Raw genomic sequence first — 18,726 nt, 5'->3', positions numbered from 1 at the left:
GACTCAGATATCCTTTTACTGAAGTGCTTATTGGTCATGTGGAGAGTTTTATGTTGAATATAAAACTCCCGATTGAGGAGGATTTTATCTTATTTTTGTTGGCTGAACTATATACTTAATTTCTTAATATTTTGTCATTACATATATGAAAGAATGCTGCTTTTTTTCAAATTGTCAGCTCAATTAGCCTGTGGAGAAGAAGCCCTACTTTATAGCATAGCTGACATTTTGATCTGATCCCAGCAGGCAAAGATAGACAGGCTGTCATCTGCCCCGTGAAATGGCTGCTGTGCAGAACAATTCTGTCTGGTGGGAAAATGCTAGCTTTCCTAGGAGAGAGCCTGCTGTATATGGGTTTATATTTATTAAATATTGACATGAATTGTTAGACGAATTTGGGTAGAAACTCGACTTATTAGTCAGTCTGATGCTCCCTTAATTTTCTTCAGTGGTATTCTCCTGTAGCTACATCTTGGTTCTGCAAACACAAAATCTCAGTTTAATGATTAATGTCCTCCATTCTCTGCTCCTCAAATTCTTCATACCCTCAAGAAACAAGCTAAATCTGGAAATAAGTTTACATTTAAAGAGTCTGAGTTATTTTGTAACCATCTTGTTTGGTAAAGATAGAACATTTGAATATTCAAAAATGTATGTAATGCTGAGGACTGGCTAAAGAATATATCATATTGAGCACTGGATGCATTTTCTTCTTTATATTATACCAATAGTGGTCCAAATTAATTATATTTTTGACCCACATTCTACATGGTCATCCAGGATTTTAGGTGCTTTAATAAGGAAAGCTTTACATTCAATAGTACAAGCAAAGTAAAAGTTTGTTTTCCTTATTTAAATCTGAGTCACTAGACACAAAATGATGGGCTACCTTTTCACTGCAAAGGTGTCTCAAGACCTTGTCCCATCTTCTGTAAAGACAGGAAGGACAGAATAAATGTCTAGTGTTAGGTATTTTCTCACAAGGAAGTAAGATCGAGATTGTGCACATTACTTTGGTCTGTATTTTGTTGACAAGATCGATTACTTGTCTATTTGAAAAAGGAAGCCGTAGCTAACCAACCATAACCCACCCTCAACCTCACAGACCTGTGTCCTCCATGGTACACGAGGGACATTTTTCCTTGTGCCTACCATAGCACAGTCCATTTTGTTCATATATAAAGGCTAGTCTCTCCAAAGTCTTTTCTTAGACATTTCCAAATAAGCAATAAGTTTAACAGACACTCTATCTTTATATTTGGCCTTAAATGTAAGCAAACCCTTGTTAAAGCTCATTACCCATCACCGTTATGCTTATCATTGCCTGTGTAGCTTCATCAGATGTAATTCAATTTCCTTTGCAAATCTCATTCAGGAACCTGAGAGCCAGGTAAATAGTATACATCTCTTCATTTTATTGTTAGTGACAGCAACCAAAGTAGAGAGATAGTAGTAATAAAGAAAAAGACCCATTTCTTATAACTCTATCCATTCTTGTCTTTATGATTTGGAGTGATTTTGGAGAATGTAGCAAGTTTTGGTCAAGGTGATGGTTAAGGTTGTAGCACCTATTGAGCAACTTATAAATACACACATGTGGATATTCTAGACCCAGGAGTTATTTACACACAAATATTTACCCCTTAATTTTTACTTTTGGAAAAAAATGCTAAGTCTTGAACAAAACTAGTCTTACTCCAGAGTTTATCACTATGTACCTACTCCTTTATATAGCAGCCATAGGTTAAATTCAACTCATGTCACTAACTGATGTCATTTAATTATTCTATGTTAACTGTTCTATAGTACCAAAATATTCCATGGTATGATATTGTTTCTTATTAACTTTAGATAATCATATTAGTAATCTTGTATTCCTTAGAGTACATTAACAATTATGATGAAATTCATGTTCTATTATTATTCTTTGTAGTAAGCAATGCTTTTATAATTGAGACTATCTAAATTTAAAATAATAGAATTTAGGAGAATGGTAGCTCCACAGAACTTTTTTCCCTTGGTCTTGGGAGAAATTGGAATTTTAAATGAACTAAAATTGTTGGTAAGTCTAGAACAAACATGTTTATGCAGAAAAAGTTTATTAAAATCCATGTTTTTCAACAAGACATTTATATAATCCAGAGATGGAAAATTTATGTAAGTCTAGAAAAGGAACATAATATACACTATAATTGGAAAACATAGGTAAAGCAAGCACACATTTCCCAAGTGCTTGAAAATGAGATTTTAAAACATTTTAGCTTTAAAAATTCTTAAATATATCAATATGTAAAATAAGAAAAAAATTCCTAAATATCTGTCTGGGCCATGGTGCAACACGCCTTTAGGCCCAGCACTCAGAAGGCAGAGGCAGGTGGATCTTTGTGAGTTCAAGACCAGCCTGGCCTACAAGAGCTAGTTCCAGGACAGCCTCCAAAGCACATAGAAACCATGTATCAAAAAACCAAAAGATAAATAAATAACTAATCACACAAAAAAACTAAATTGAAAATACAAAATGAATAAAGTAAAGCAAATATCTTTATTAAAATGACAAAATACCACCATGTGAGAGATTAGAATATTGGCCCCTAAAACAATCAGGCTGTCCTTTACAGTCATAACCCATTTCTCTCCCTCAAGGAAAAGCAGAGATTTTGTAAAAAAAAAAAAAAACTGTGTGCATCTTTGCATATATGTGTGTATATGAGTGAAGGTGCCTTTGGAAGCTAGAGGTGTTAGATCTCCTTTGATATGGCTTTCTAGGTGTTGTGAAATTGGGACATAGCACTAAGATCTGAACTTGATCCTCTGCTGTGGCAGTGAATGCTCTTCATTACTCTTTTATAGCTGTGTCTCTCGCCCCCAAAGCTCTGTCGATTCTTTAGTAAGTCACCTTAATTTTCTTTAAAGCTCAAATGTTCATAATTGCATTTGTGTTCTCAGCAATTTTAAGTGCAACTGTGATGTAATAAACTTTAAATACTTAAAATATACAATTGATGAGGTTCAGCTGTCACCATCACAGAGTAGTGATTGATTCCATCAGCACCAATAGTCACCTTAAGTGCCTTTGATATTTACTTTCTCCTTTGCCCTGCTTTGTCACCCAAGCTCTTGCCAACCACTGATTTGCTTTACATTACTATTAAATACTTTCTGGAATCATTTCTGTTTTTGATTGCTTTATTTCAATCTGTGTTATTTTCTCATGGGTACACATATGCATGGGAGTGCACATGTATAAATGAGAGAGAGAGAGAAAGAGAGAGAGAATACTTGGAAATATGACTGACACTGAGAAATCTTCTTATAATTCATCTTTTTTCATTTATGTGGGGGTTCTCAGTTGAATCCAAAGTTCATTGGTATGTGATAGTCTGGTTCTACTCAACTTGCACCAATGATTCATTCCCTGTCTTCCAATATCTGGAATTACAAGAGGCAACCATGGCCATCTGAATCCAAACTCTGCTCCTTCATGCATGTACAGCATGCATGGCAATGACTTTATCCATATTTCACTTTCCCACATCCAAACTCAGTTTTTTTTTCATTTTTTTGTTAGAAATATTATTTTCACAGAGAATAGACCTAGATAGATGATTGTCTTACAAGCACCAAGACCTAAGTTCCCAGAGCTCATGTCAGAAGAAAACAAGCTAACAAACCCTTTAAACCTGGGCATCTTGGAATAACACTGGGAAGGTGGAGGCAGGGTCATCCTTGGGGATTCTGGCCAGCCAGAGGAGCCTACCTGGTGAGATATGTACCAAGTATCAAAAAACAATGTGGATGGAATGGCATAAATTTGTACATTCATCAGCATAGTTATACCAGCACAAATGTATGTGTGCGCATTATGTACACACACATACACACACACACACACACACACACCACACATGTACAAATGTACACACACGTACAAATGTACACACACACATACTTAGGTGTGCATTAGCAAAAATATGTGCCTGCCCAAGTGACAGAACATCTCACTGTCATAAACTCATATGTAAATAAAAGTTACATGATATGGAAATCTGTATTCTCACTTGTGCTAATATTGTCCATACATACCACATTAAGTTGTTAATGTTCTCTACCATCAAGTCTCTGCACAATCACCATAAATATTGGCTGATGATATGGCACCTGAGTGACCATAACAATCCACTTACCTTTGACCTCCATCAACTTGATTTTGTGACTGTTGAATTGCACTGTGTCATATGTTACCTTTTGTTTTGTTGATCCACTCATGTATTGGTGTGCATTTAATTTGTTTCCAGTGTGAGGCTGATAAAGATATGGTTGCTATTGACATTCATATACACAAATACCCAGAGTACGAAGACTAGAATAACATCTAGTTTTATGTTTACCTTCTCAATAAACTTCCAAATTATATCCAGATGATGGTAGTACTTATGTTGATAGATGTGCTCAATCCAATTTCTCTGCTTACTGGCTAGCATTTCATGTATAGTATTTCCACCTGGTCATTATAAATTTGTGTTGAGATATATTAATATACTTGATCTTTATTTCCCTAGTAGCTAATGATTATAGCCTCATTTATATGTTTCTGAGTAGGTGTAACATCTAGCCAAAGGTTTGTTCATGTTCACTTATTTATGTAAACTGAGTTATTTATTTGTTCCTATAGAATTTTGAAAGTTGATATCTTTTAAATTTCTTTATAAATTGCTTGAAGACAAAAATATGCTTATCATGTTTGTTAAAAAGATCACCTTTTTTTTTCTACTAAGTTGACTTTGTACCCATAAAAATATTTTGTCCTTTCTACCATATTGACCTATCTTGTCTTATATATTGAGTTATTGAGTTTTTCTTTAAATAAACATGTAATTACATCATTCTATGCTTAATTTTCTATACTTTAATCTGTCTCACACACCCCTTTGCTCTCTCTGAAATTTTTGGCTTCTGGTTCTTTAACTGTTGTGATATATTCCTAAATATACAAATAAAACATGTTCAGTCTGTATAATATTTCCACATATATAGAATATTGTATTGGAGAAACAATTGAAAGGCTCTTTCCTGGGGAACACTCATTCTACTGCTCTCAACATTTCTTTGTTACCTGAAGAATTTTGTCTATGAGATTCCCTTTTCCATGTAAGAAACTCTACTCTTGTAGAGTTCAATATAACAGCCTAAACAAGAATAACCTAACTGAACAACGTTGTCACCAATATACACATTTTGTTTTTGTAAGCAAATTTGTTATAACTTCAATACTTGTATTAGAACTAAATAAAACTATCACAATAAAATTATGCAAAAGTAAAATGATGAGATATCCTTATCATTTTTTTGGAAAAAACATTTATCATTCCACAAATAAAGCCTGACCCATAATGAAGCTTTATCATTAGTCACCTCTTCAATCAAGCTCAGGAAAATCTAGCCATAGGTTGTAAATAAATTTTAAATTCTGCTGTATTAATTGTCTTTAATTAGGATCACACATTAAATTTTGATGCATTTTTCCTTTAGATTTATTGTAATAGTTAAAATGGTTTCATTTTCTGATATGGTGATTACATTGATAAGTGTTTTTAGGGATAAATCAACTTGCCTTCCTGGCGAAGCCTGCTTCCTCATGTTCTATTTCACCTTTAGTCATTACTAACACATTATCCATGTTTGCAAGGGTTTTTGTGAGGAAATTAGGTCATTGATATATTCTAACATTAATGCAGAAATTTCCAGTCTGCTTTCTATTTCCATGATGCGGTATGGTGTTCGTGTGTGTGTGTGTAGTTTTCCTTATCTGTAGAATATCTAGGATCAATAGATGAGAGAAAAATGCCTGATATTCGTTTTTCAGATACTGACTCTTTCCAGTCAGTATGATTCCAGTTGCATTCATTTTCTTACAAATTAAACAATTTCTTTCTTTCTGGTTAAATAAATCTCTCATGTATCTGTATATCACATTTTTTAACTAGTCATCTGCTGATTACAATGATTCCATAACTTAGCCCCTATGAATAGTTATGTGATAAACATTGCTATACAAGAATCTTTGTTTTGGGAATACTTATGAGTGCTATTCCTGAGTATTTCAGTTCTATTTTTAAGTGTGAATTTTTTGTTATAGTTTTTTCTTTTTGTTAACCTGCATGCTGGTTTACAGCTTGGTTCACTGATTTGCATTTCACACATGGTGCCTAAGTGATTCTTATCCTGATATATTCTCAATAACATTTTTTGTTGTATTTGTTTCTTAATGATAGCCGTGGTGACTGAGAAATTAAATCTTGATGTAGTTTCAATCCAAAATATGTAGGAGGCTAAGGATATGTAGCTGTACATTTAAGAACTATCTCAAAATTCACTAGTCCATTTATTGATTGGATCCATGGGTGTATGGTGATTTTAAATTGCTAATATGTTCAATAGGAATCCCTTGCCAGATGTAAAACACAAAGTAAATTCTTCTCCCCTTATTTCTTCATTGAATGCTTTGCTTTGCTGCATAACTTACTGTGCAAAAGTTGTTCAATTTAAGGAGCTTCCATTTGCCAATTCTTAATTTTGTTTCCAGAGTTGGTAAAACAATTTAAAAAATAAGATATTGTCACTTCTTGCAATTTATGTTTCTTGTCTTGAAACAAAATTCTAGTCTCATAGAATTAAGTAAAAATATTGGCTGTCCTTTAGTTTTGCAGAGATCTGTTAGATTTATATTACTTCTTCACAAGAGTTTAATAGATTCTTCATTAATATTGTGTGTGTATGACTTACCTTCAAATACGATTGTGTGTGTGTGTGTGTTTGTTTGTGTGATTTCATGAATAAAGTTTTATTGGAAGACATATTTCCATCATATATTTTTTCTTATTTTACATATTGATCTGAGTTCCCTCTCCCTCCATCCTATGATCCGAATCCCCCCTCATCATCACTCACCCCCACTCCACAGTGAGGGTGATACCTTAAAGGAGGGATCATCAAAATCTGTCAAGTCATTTGGAGTAGGGCCTCTAGGCTAAGGGAGTATCCCTCCATGGGGAATATGCTCACACAGTACTTTCTTGCCCCAGGGATATATCATGGTTCCATTGTCAGAGGTTGCTTAGACTGCCCAGGCCTTCTAACTGAGATCCAAGATCAGGGGATCTGAGTCAGTTCAATGCTGGTTTCCCAGCTATCAGTCTGTGGGACCATTAGCTCCCCCTTGTTCATGTCAGCTGTCTCTGTGGATTTCTGTAGCCATATCTTGACACCTTTCCTTATCACTCCCTCTCTGCAACTGAATTCCAGGTGTTAGTCTCAGTGTTTACCTGTGGGTGTCTGCTTCTTTTCCATCAGCTACTAGATAAGGGCTCTATGACGGCATGTAAGTTAGTTATCAATCTCATTATCAGGGAAGGGAATTTAAGGTAGCCTCTCCACTGTTGCTCCAGTTGTTAGTTGGGGTCATCCTTGTAGGTCTCTGGATATTTCTGTAGAGTCAGCTTTCTCTTAAACCCCATAATGGCTTCATCTATTTATCCTCTGACTCAATCTTCCTGGTCCCACATGTTCTCTCTCCTCCATTTCTCTTTTTCTAACTCCCTCTCCACTCACTGCCCCCCCATTCCCAATATGCTCAGGAGATCTTATCCCTTTTCCCTTCTGTGAGGGACCTTAAATGAATCTCGTAGTTACCTCCTTGTATCCTAGTATCTTTGGTGGTGTGAATTCTAGGCTGGTGAACTTTTCTCTATGTATAAAGTCCATATATGAGTGAGTACATACCATTACATACCATATTCTTCTTTTTGTGACTGGGTTACTTCACTCAAGATGGTTTCTTCATCCATTTGCCTGTGAATTTCAAGATTCCAATTTTTTTTCCCACTGAGTAGTATTCCATTGTATGAATGTACCACATCTTCTTTATCCATTCTTCAGTTGAGGGGTATCTAGGTTGCTTCCAGGTCCTTACTATTACAGTTCCAGGTCCTTACTATTACAGTTCCAGGTCCTTACAAAACAGTTGAACAAGATGTCTTTGTTGCATGGATGTGTATCATTTGCTTATATGACTAAGAGTGGATCCTTTCATAGACAGATTCCCATTTTCCTGAGGAACTTCCATACTGATATCCAAAATGGCTGGACAAGTTTTCAATCCACCCAAAAATTCAGGAGTATTCCTCTTTCTCCACATTCTCTCCAGCATAAGGTATCATGGGTCTTCCTAATTTTACCCATTCTGATATGGGTAAGATGGTATCTCAGAGTTATTTTGATTTGCATTTTCCTCCTGATGGCTAAGTATGATAAACACTTTCTTAAATGTCTAAGTATCTTTTAGCTATTTTTGATTCCTCTATTAAGAATTCTCTCTTCAGTTCTGAACCCCATATTTTAATAGGGTTATTTGGTGTTTTGGTGACTACTTTGTTGCATTCTTTGTATATTTTGGATATCAGCCCTCTGTCAGATGTAGGATTTGTGAAGATCTTTTACCAGTCTGTAGGCTGCCTTTTGGTCTTGTTGGCTGTGTCCTTTGCCTAACAAAAGCTTCTCAGTTTCAGGATTTTCAATTTATTAATTTTCAATCTCAGTATCTGTGCTACTGGTGATATGTTCAGGAAGCAGTCTCCTGTACCAGTTTGTTCAAGGATACCTCCCACTTTCTCTTCAAAGAGATTCAGTATAGCTGGATTTATGTTGAGTTTTCTCATTCATTTGGATTTAAGTTTTGTGCATGGTGATAGACATGGGTCTATCTTCAGTCCATCATCCAGTTGTGCCAGTACCATTTGTTGAAGATGCTTTCCTCCTTCTATTGTATACTTTTAGCTGTTTTGTCTAAGTGCTCATATAGGTGTGTGGGTTAATATCAGGATTTTCGATTCAATTCTATTGGTCTACCTGTCTAATTTTGTTCCATTACCAAGCTGTTTAAAGGACTGTAGCTCAATAGCAGATCTTGATGGGATGGGATGCCTCCTTAAGTTCTTTTATTGTACAGGATTGTTTGGCTTTCCTGGGTATTTTGTTTTATTTTAATATAAACGTGAATTCTTTCCCAGCCCCTTTATCATCTGTATATAGTAGGGCTACTGATATTTTTGAGTTAATCTTGTATCCTGCTAATTTTCCTAATGGGTTAATCAGCTGTAGGAGTTCCCTGGTAGAGTTTATTGGGTCACTTATGTAAACTGTCTTATCATCTGCAAATAGTGACAGTTTGACTTCTTCCTTACCAATTTGTATCCCCTTGATCTCCTTTTGTTGTCTTATTGCTTTAGCTAGAACTTCAGGTACAATATTGCAGAGTAATGGAGAAGTAGGCAGACTGGTCTTGTTCCTGATTTTAGGGTAATCACCATAAGCTTCTCTCCATTCAGTTTGATGTTGGCTGTTGGTTTTCTATATACTGCTTTTATTATATATAGGTATGTTCCTGTTATCTCTGATCTCTACAAGACCATTATCATAAAAGGGTGTTGAATTTTATCAAAAGCTTTTTCAGCATCTAGTGAGATGATGATATGATTTTTCTTTTTCATTTTGCTTATATCGTGGATCATATTGATAGATTTTTGTATGTCTGTTTAACCCAATTGGGACATAACTTCTGTTAGCTCTTTTGTTTCTGTGTTAAGTTTCTGTCTAGTGGTTCTGTCTAGCAGTAGTGTGGGTTGTTGAAGTCTCCCATTATGAGTGTGTGAGGTTTTATATGAGTTTTGAGTTTTAGTAGTATTTCTTTTTTACAAATGTAGGTGCCTTTGTATTTGGGGCATAGATGTTCAGAATTGAGACTGTACTGATGGATTTCTCCTGTGATAAATATGAAATGACCTTCTTCATCTCTTTTGATAGATTTTTGTTTGAAATCTAATTTGTTAGATATTTGGATAGCTACACCTGCTTGCTTCTTGGGTCCATTTGATTTGAAGATATTTTCCCAATTCTTTATCCTGAGGGAATGTCTGTCTTTGAAGCTTAGATGTGTTTATTATATGCAATAGAAGAATAGATTCTGTCTTCATATTCATTCTGTTAGCCTGTGTCTTTTTAAAAGGGAATTAAGACCATTAATTTTGAGGGAAAGTAAGGACCATTGCTTCTTAATTTTTGTTTGTTTTAGATATTGTTGGTGGTGGGATTGTGAATGTATTTGCCCTGCTTTTTCTTTTGGGTCCTGGTTAAATGGGATTATCTATTGCCTATGTCTTTGTGAGTGTAGTTAACGTCCTTGGGTCAGAGTTTTCCTTTTAGAACCTTCTGTAGGGTACGTATTGTGAAAATCTGGCTTTGTTATTTAACATCTTGTTTCCTCTATCTATAGTATTTGAGAGTTTTGCTGGGTATAGTAGTCTGGGCTGGCATCTTACTATTTGTAGAACATCTATCCAGGACCTCCTGAACCTTGAGAGCTTACATGGGAAGTCAGGTGTGATTTTGATAGGTATGCCTTTATATGTTAGCTAGCCTTTTTCTTTTGCTATTCTTAATATTTTTTTCTTTATTCTGTATGTTAGGTGTTTTGATTATTATGTGGTGATGGGGACTTTTTCTTTTGGTCCAGTCTATTTGGTGTTTGGTATACTTCTTATACTTTCATAGGCATGTCTTTTTTCAGATTGGGAAAGTTTTCTTAAATGATTTTGTTAAATATGTTTTTTGCACCTTTGAGCAGGGCTTCTTCTCCTTCTTGTTTGCCTATTTTTCTTAGGTTTGGCTTTTTCACGGTGTCCCTCATTTCCTGGATGTTTTGTATTAAGGATGTTTTGGATTTCAGATTTTCTTTGGTCGATGAATCTATTCCTTCTAGTTTGTCTTTATCCCCTGAGATTCTCTATTCCATCTCTTGTATTCTGTTGGTTATGCTTGCATCTGTAGTTCCTAATTGTTTTCCCCATTTTTCTTTTTCCAGCATTCCCTCAGTTTGTGTTTTCTTTATTGTCTCTATTTCAGTTTTCAGGTCTTGATTTGTTTGAATTGTTTCCTTATCTGTTTGATTGTTTTTTTCTTGTCTTTTCTTTCTCTCAGAGGCTTTTTCATTTCTTGCATTTTTTTGGGGGGGGTTGGTCTTTTCCTCTATTTCTTCCATTTTATTTTTGTTTGTTTTTTTTCTTAATTTATTTAAGGGATTTTCTCATATCACCTTTGAGGGCCTCTATCATTTTTACGAAGTAATTTTTTAAGTTGTTCTCTTCTGCTTCATGTGCTTTGATGGGTTCAGGTTTAGTTGTGTAGCCGCCCTAGATTATAGTGCTGTCATGCTAGTCTTTCTATTGTTGTGTGGTTTCTTGTATTGTTGTCTTCTTGTCACTTCTTTCAGTGGGTGCAGTTTGAGTCTCTCTCTCTCTGTACCCTGCTCTCCCAGTGTGTGTAGATGGGTCAGGATTTCGATGTCTGTTAACTCTGGATAATAGGTGCTCTCTTGGAGGTCTCACCTCTGCCAGCTGTCAGGCAATGGAGCCCAAATATCAGGTGAGCTCAGCCTGAAGTGTGCCCAGTGTGCTCACTGCTGAACCTTGGAACTTCCTTGTTTGGCTCTGAGCATAGCGGACCCACCTGTCCACATGAGAACACCTTGAGGCCACACTCACCTGATATTGATATGTCCCGTGCTACCGTCTCGCCAGCAAGAACGACACGGCACACTCAGGATCCTTCTGCAGTAAAGCTTTAATGCATCTTGAGAGGGAGAGCATAAGCTTACAGAGCGGAGACGCCAAACATCCAAAACCCAACCCTTATATAGGTTTACAACCTTCGCCTCGGACGTGTCACCTCTTGATTGGCTGCAGCCCATCGGCCCATATGACACCACGGGAGAGGCAGAGGCCAAGGGAGGGAAAATCACCCTGCACCTGGGCACTGACTTGTTTACTCTCAATGCCAGCCAGATGCAGGCACCATCTTGTAATGGAGAATGCAGGGACGGCTCCCTACAGATATTTGGACCCCGTTGCCTGCCCTCTTCTGGAGGACTTTCTGGGTTAGCACTGCATCTCACTCCACCCCCCAATAACCTTGCCCTGGATAATACAGTCCTGGCTGGTACTCTGCTCCATACACCACCCAGAGCCTCCCTTCCCCTTACTCTTTGTCCTGCTGATCCCACTGCTCAGGATGAGCATTAATGCAGTTCAGCAACTCCTCCACCTCCATTGAGCTTCCTGGGTCTGCTCTGAGCACACTGGACCAGCCCTTCCTCCAGGGACCCTCTTGAGGCCACACTCACCTGATCTTTGGGCCCCATTGCCTGCCTTCTGCTAGGAGAGAGACCTCCAAGAGAGCTTGGATCATATAGAGTTACAGACATCAAATTCCTGACCAACCTACACCCACTGGGAGGGCACTGGAGAGAGAGAGACAGAGAAACAGAGATAGAGAGAGACTCATAAGGTTTTCCTGACAAATTTATTTTCTTTAAATGACATTTAACTGTCTGTCCTTTTTAGAAAGTTGCATATTTTCTTGTTCAAGAAATTTGTCATATATTGCACATAGGATTTTCACGAAATGCCAATCTTTTAGTCAGCAAAATATGTATTGATGTCACTGCCTCTATCTCTAAAGTTTTAAAACTATTGCATCATCATGATCTAGCATTTTCAATGAGGTAAAAAAAAGAGTACATCTATTTCCAGAAAGCTTTAAGCTTGCATTTTAAAAATGTCTTTACATCTCATTGAAATCACTGCTTCTGTCTGTATGTTTTCTCCCTTCCTTTTAATTTACCTCTTAAAGAATTCATATCACTTGTTCTGTGAGGTGTCTGATAATATGCCCGTGTATGATTTTATTTGCTTGATGCCACCATAATTTTTTTCTATATTTTCTAAATATATTGTTCTAAAACCTCAATTAGATTAAACTGAATTTTTGGTTTTAGATTACAGTCCACGGTTATGGCATTGTTCAATATAGTGGCTTATGTACTATATGGACCCGTAAGCACTGGAAATGTAAACTTATATGTACTTTGAATTATACTATTATGTAGAATATATACTGGATTTTAAGGCTTAATGCATTTTAAATGTGGTTACAAGAAGATTTTAAGTTACTTATTTTTTCTTCCTAATAATGCTGACCTAATGTCTGATATCACATTTTATATAGGGTTTCAGAATCCATTGAATATCACTGACTTGAACTTTCAATTTATTAAACGTTATCAAATTATGATGCATCAAAATTATTTTCTTCATTTATTTCCATAGGATATTTTCACAGACACATTTTCTTATCTTTTACATAGTCTTTTAGATTACCTAATAGTACAGTTTTGATATAAGCATTGCCAAAATTTTAAAACATTTTTCTTTGCATACTTGTGTTATAAATATGTGATACCCTTTAATTCTTCAAGGTTAAACGAGATTTGATAGCCTAATAAGTAGACAGTCTGAATATATTTCAGATGTTCTGACAGTTTGTTATTATATCAATGCTTAATTTTCTCCCTTTGGGCCAAGCAGAGCTTTATTATTTTGGCTCCAATATACTTAATAATATCATTATAGTTTTTATTTCTGTTTTTTGCTATCGAATATTACTGGACATTTCAGTAATACTTTATTCTCCTGCTGTTCTCCAACAATCCTCCAAACTCACCTTCCAAGTGCCGTGGTTACAAGTATATGCCACATACACAGTTTGACTGTATTTTTCTTCACTTTCTAATGTCACATTTCCAAGGAGAATAATGCATAATGAAATTAAGATCATATGTTCCTTTAGATATGTTTATTCCTAGTTTTGACGCCATTACCAAGTCAGTATTAATGTAATAAAACTATGTAGATTTTACTCTCATTGCAGACACACCCACATACCTTGAAAAATTTGAATCTCACAATTTATTATTATTTGTAGGTTTAAAATATTATTGTTTATTTTTTAAAATAATTTTGTTCCAATATTAAACAGTTTCAGAACAATAATCTATTTCAGAAGAAACAATACAAAAGTGACTATAATAATATTACTGTAAATACTAATAACACTCTGGGCATATTGACTGTCTATTCTATGGTATTAATATCTCTTTCTCTAATTATGCTTCTGTAGAATTTCATATTTGGGATCTCATTCTTTAAAAGATAACAAGGCAACAAGCTTGGGCTCATGTGAAAATATTCACTTGAGTTCCAAATGTTTGATGCACATTTTTCTGGTCTTTTATAATTGTTTAGAGTTGAGTGTTTCTGAGTATAAAAATCTTGCTAGTATTTCCTGCCTTAATGTGCTCTGGATTGACCTGTTTCCATATTAACTGCATGTATATGCTGATGGCTAACAAAACTGCACCCCACCTAAATCAGTTGTCCTTGATTTGACCAGCAGTTTTCTCATGAATATCTGTTGAGTATTTTGTAGTTCCAGTGTCTGTCAAAGATTATTTTGCTCATTTCCCGGCTCATTTCACAGAGAATTGTGTTGGTATTACCCTAGCATTGCATAAATATTTGCCTTGAATTTGAGTTTTAATCTTGTATAGCAAATAATCAACCTTAATCCAAATAGACCTGGAGTCACCCTCCTTGGATATTTGAAATGAGATGTCACAATATACTTCCCAAAAGAGTGATCCTGTTTACCTTGATGCCTTTAAAGTAACTCACAGATTATACTTAGAATTCATTAGAGTTTAGTGCTTGATCCTTGCAATATGTACAATTATGGTGTAAGATACTGTGTTCAAAGCCACAGTTTATCTAACAGGCATGATTTTATCTAACAGAAATTCTGTTTCTGTCTCCTGACCTTACCATGCTTTATCGTGCTATATATCATATTTTCATGACATAATCTCTTTACAACTTTCTATTGTGATGTTTTTTCTCCTACCATTCCATAACTCATATCATCTATGTGATTCTCCCTTTTTTAAGTTCCTACACACTGTAATAGATAAGAAGCATTACAATTTAAGGGATGCATATGGAAATATTGCTTTGTACCAATTAGTGAACTACTGCAAATAATAATATGAATCCATAAATAATAACATACTTAAATAAAATTTAGTAATAAAATACAAATAAATTATATTTTGTGATTTTTTTCAGTCTATTTTGAAATTTATATAGTTAATAAACATTCAATTTTATAACATCTTTTCAAAAATTTATAAAATAAATTAAAATTATTCCTGGAATATTTTTACTTTGGGAATTTTTATTTAAAACTGTTACCTGACTTATAAGTAGATACATATTCCATGCTAATTGATTATTTCTAATATTTTGCTCTTAAAGTAGAATGAGTAACATCTGTCTTCACATATTTTTACTGACTATCTATTACATTTGTAAACCTGGCAAATTTCTAGTCATTTTGAAGACAGTTACAATAATTTATCTATATAAATTTTACCTTTAATTAAAACTCCAGGTATTCTTAGAACATAATGACATATTTTCTGCACTCTTGAAACATTGTACTTAACACTTAACTATAAATAATCTCCTAGTATACAGTTTTTTTTCTTATTTTCTTCTAAAATATTTGTTTTATTTTGCCATCTTTTAGTGTCATTGAATTACTATTTTTCACATTTTTGCAATCCCTAACATCCAAATAACCTTTGAAAATGGTCCTTGGACATGTTTGGGGTATTGGTTTCAAAGCAAGGATGACATTGGTTCTATCTTAGCACCAGAGCGGCCATAGCTTCTACTGTTAATAGAGTCAATATAGTGGGCAAATTCCACATTCCACTTTGTCTTAGTCATGGTGCATACTCACATGGTGCTGCTGCCTTGAACCAGAACCAAAGGCATGTAACATTAATTCCTTATCCCAGCAATGACTTGGGAAACACACAATATAGGAGGAGGCACTGTTGTGTTCTTTCTGTGGTACCAATGGTCATTGTCTTAGTTGGGGTTTCTATTATTGTGAAGTGACCATGACCACCACAATTTTTATAAAGGAAAATATGTAATTGTAATATATGTAATATAAGGAAATATAAAGGAAAATTACAGTTTCAGCTGTTTGGTCCATTGTCATCATGGTCAACATGGTAGAATGTAGGCAGACATGGTGCTAGAAGAGGTGAAAGGTAGTATATTTTCATATGTGGGCAACAAGAAGTGAACTGAGACAGTGGCCATGGCTTGAATACATAGGAGACCTCAAAGCTGCCTCCATAGTGACACCCTTCCTTCAACAAGGCCATACCTCTTCCAACAAACCAACACTGCCTAATAATGACACTCCCTATGTGATCAGGAATATTTGTATAACTATGCAGAAGTTGTGATGCTGTTTTATCTTGCTTGCTTAAGGCACTTGCTTGGCCTAAGAAAAGCATGGCCATTAATGAAGTAGTGGGTATAGGCCGGACTTCTGGGCAGGGAGGCTATGTAGGAGGAGGAATCTAAGTAGGGGGAAAAAGGAAAAAGATATTTCAAGGAGACAGCAGGGGCCACTCATCCAGATATGGAGGAAGCAAGGAAGTAGGACATACAGAAAGAAAGGAAAATAGCCCCGATGTAAAATTGTCAATGAATAGAAACAGGCTAAATTGAGTGAAAAGTGCTAGTGGGACAAGTCTCAATTAAATGAGAATTCATAATGAATAATATGTCTCAGTGTCTTTATTTGGGACCCAATTGGTGGTACAAAGAAATTCTAACTACACCTATGAGATTATGGGGCCAATTATATTCAAACTAACACAGTAATAAACTTCAAAAAGGGGAGAACTATTGGCCAATTCTTCCAATCATTATTTATTGAAATGTTTACTGTCCTATGCATTTTAGTAAGTAAAAGTTTTTGTAATTCTGAACTGTGTACCTACATTAGCCCTGCTGAAATCTTACTTTTGAAATTTAATAACAGAATAACTTTTAACATCCCTTAACATCTTCCTTGTGATGTTAGTTGTAATTGTCAACTTAACATTATTTAGAATCACCAGAGAAATGAATCTTTAAAATGTAATATCTATGTTTGGTTGGTATGTAGGCCTGGGCATGTCTGTGGAGGGGTGTCTTAATTATGTCAATTTAACCAGAAACACCAAGCACACTCTTGGTGGATGGTACCATTTCCTAGAAAGTTATCCTGGACTACATGAAAGTGTAGAACTCAGCAAGCAAACAGTAGGACATCTGTACATGCATTCATTCTGTCTGTACCTGACAGTGAATGTGATGTGAGTAGGTGTGTCCAGCTGCTGTTGCTGGATTCTCTACAGTTGACTGTAAACTGGAATTGAAAGCTGAAATAAACCCTTTGTCCCCAAGTTTTTTTTTCTTTTTTTTACAGAGTATTTTGTCACAGTAGTGGAAAGGAAACCATGATACTGGTGGCTCAGTTTTATCATTGGTAAGCATAGACAATATTAATAGTTACTACCTCATAGTTTGCATTAAAAATTAATGGTTGGTGAAATGTGTAAAGAAAAGTTCCTAGAACATGATATGCATTCCCATCATGTCAGGTATCTTCAATGATCATCATCTTTCTTCTACAATTATATGTGATAAAATAGTATCTTGCTATTTTTTATAAGACAATCTCCAGGTATAAAAGAAGAAGTTAACAATTTATATTATTATATCTGGATGGAATTATAGTTACAGATTTTAGAGAAACATTATTAAATATCTTATTTATTCTATACATCCAAACACTGAAAAAGTCTAAGGCAATTCACAGGATTTTGCCTAGATATCATGGTTAACCTCTAGAAATAGAGAGTAACTTTTCCTGGGATGACTTTATTTCCTAAGATGACATTTTGGTTAGCAGGAAAACCATCATAGTCTCACCTCAAAACATGTTGAAAACTTAGATAAATAATTACTTTATATTAGTCTCATCCTCAGATAGTAAAGCAGTTATAAACTGAATGAAGTTCCATGTCACTGTCAAAAGGATTGAAAGTGTACTTTATTAAGATTAGATCTGTTTTGAGGCCAAATGTTAGAAGTCACAACTGAATTATTTTGCCATCCTATAATAAACATAGAAAGAACTATGGAGTATATTGAGAAAGAAATAAAAACAAATATATAATGAGATTACTGGATAGTATCTTAGGACAGTATCATGCTTCTCAAAATAAAATGTGCCTGAGATCTAAGGTCTCATTCAGGGTTATGTCAGTCACCAGCAAAACAGAATTAAATTCAGAGAGAGCATTTAGGATTTTAGCAATATTCAGGCAAAGGCTCAAAGACAACATCAACAAAAAAGACTTCTGAGTCACTTAATAATGTCATCCCACAACACCCTGACTCATCTAAAATCAAGGAGTAAACTGACTCAAAGGAGACTTCTGTAGAATCGAGTTTGCAAATGGTGTGTACCCAATACTTGTGAATATTAAACCTATATACCTTTTAAAATTATTTTATTAGCCTTGGCAGAAAGGTTCAGAAAATAGTTTTAAAAATATAGAAGAAGGCTAAGAAACTTAATTAAAACATGAATCATAATTTATAATCAAGAATCCAAGAAAACCACTATCAGTAGTCTTAATTCAGAGACATTTCTGTCCTCAAAGCAGGCAGAACTTGTTATGAATGCCAAGACATGTATCATAACTGATTTGGACCAATGATTGCATTGTGTCTCCAATATCCTTGTATTTTAATGGCAATATCTGTTATGTGACCCTAGCTCTATTTTTTCAATGTTCTGTATCTTCTGGAAAAAAAAAAAAGATTTGCTGGGTTACTGGCACTGGTTACTAATTCATCTGAAGTG

This window comes from Phodopus roborovskii, unplaced genomic scaffold (genome assembly GCF_943737965.1).
Source record: "Phodopus roborovskii unplaced genomic scaffold, PHOROB, whole genome shotgun sequence".
Classification (NCBI taxonomy): domain Eukaryota; kingdom Metazoa; phylum Chordata; class Mammalia; order Rodentia; family Cricetidae; genus Phodopus; species Phodopus roborovskii.
The sequence above is the reverse complement of the archived record's forward strand: the minus strand, read 5'-3'. Positions refer to the sequence as shown.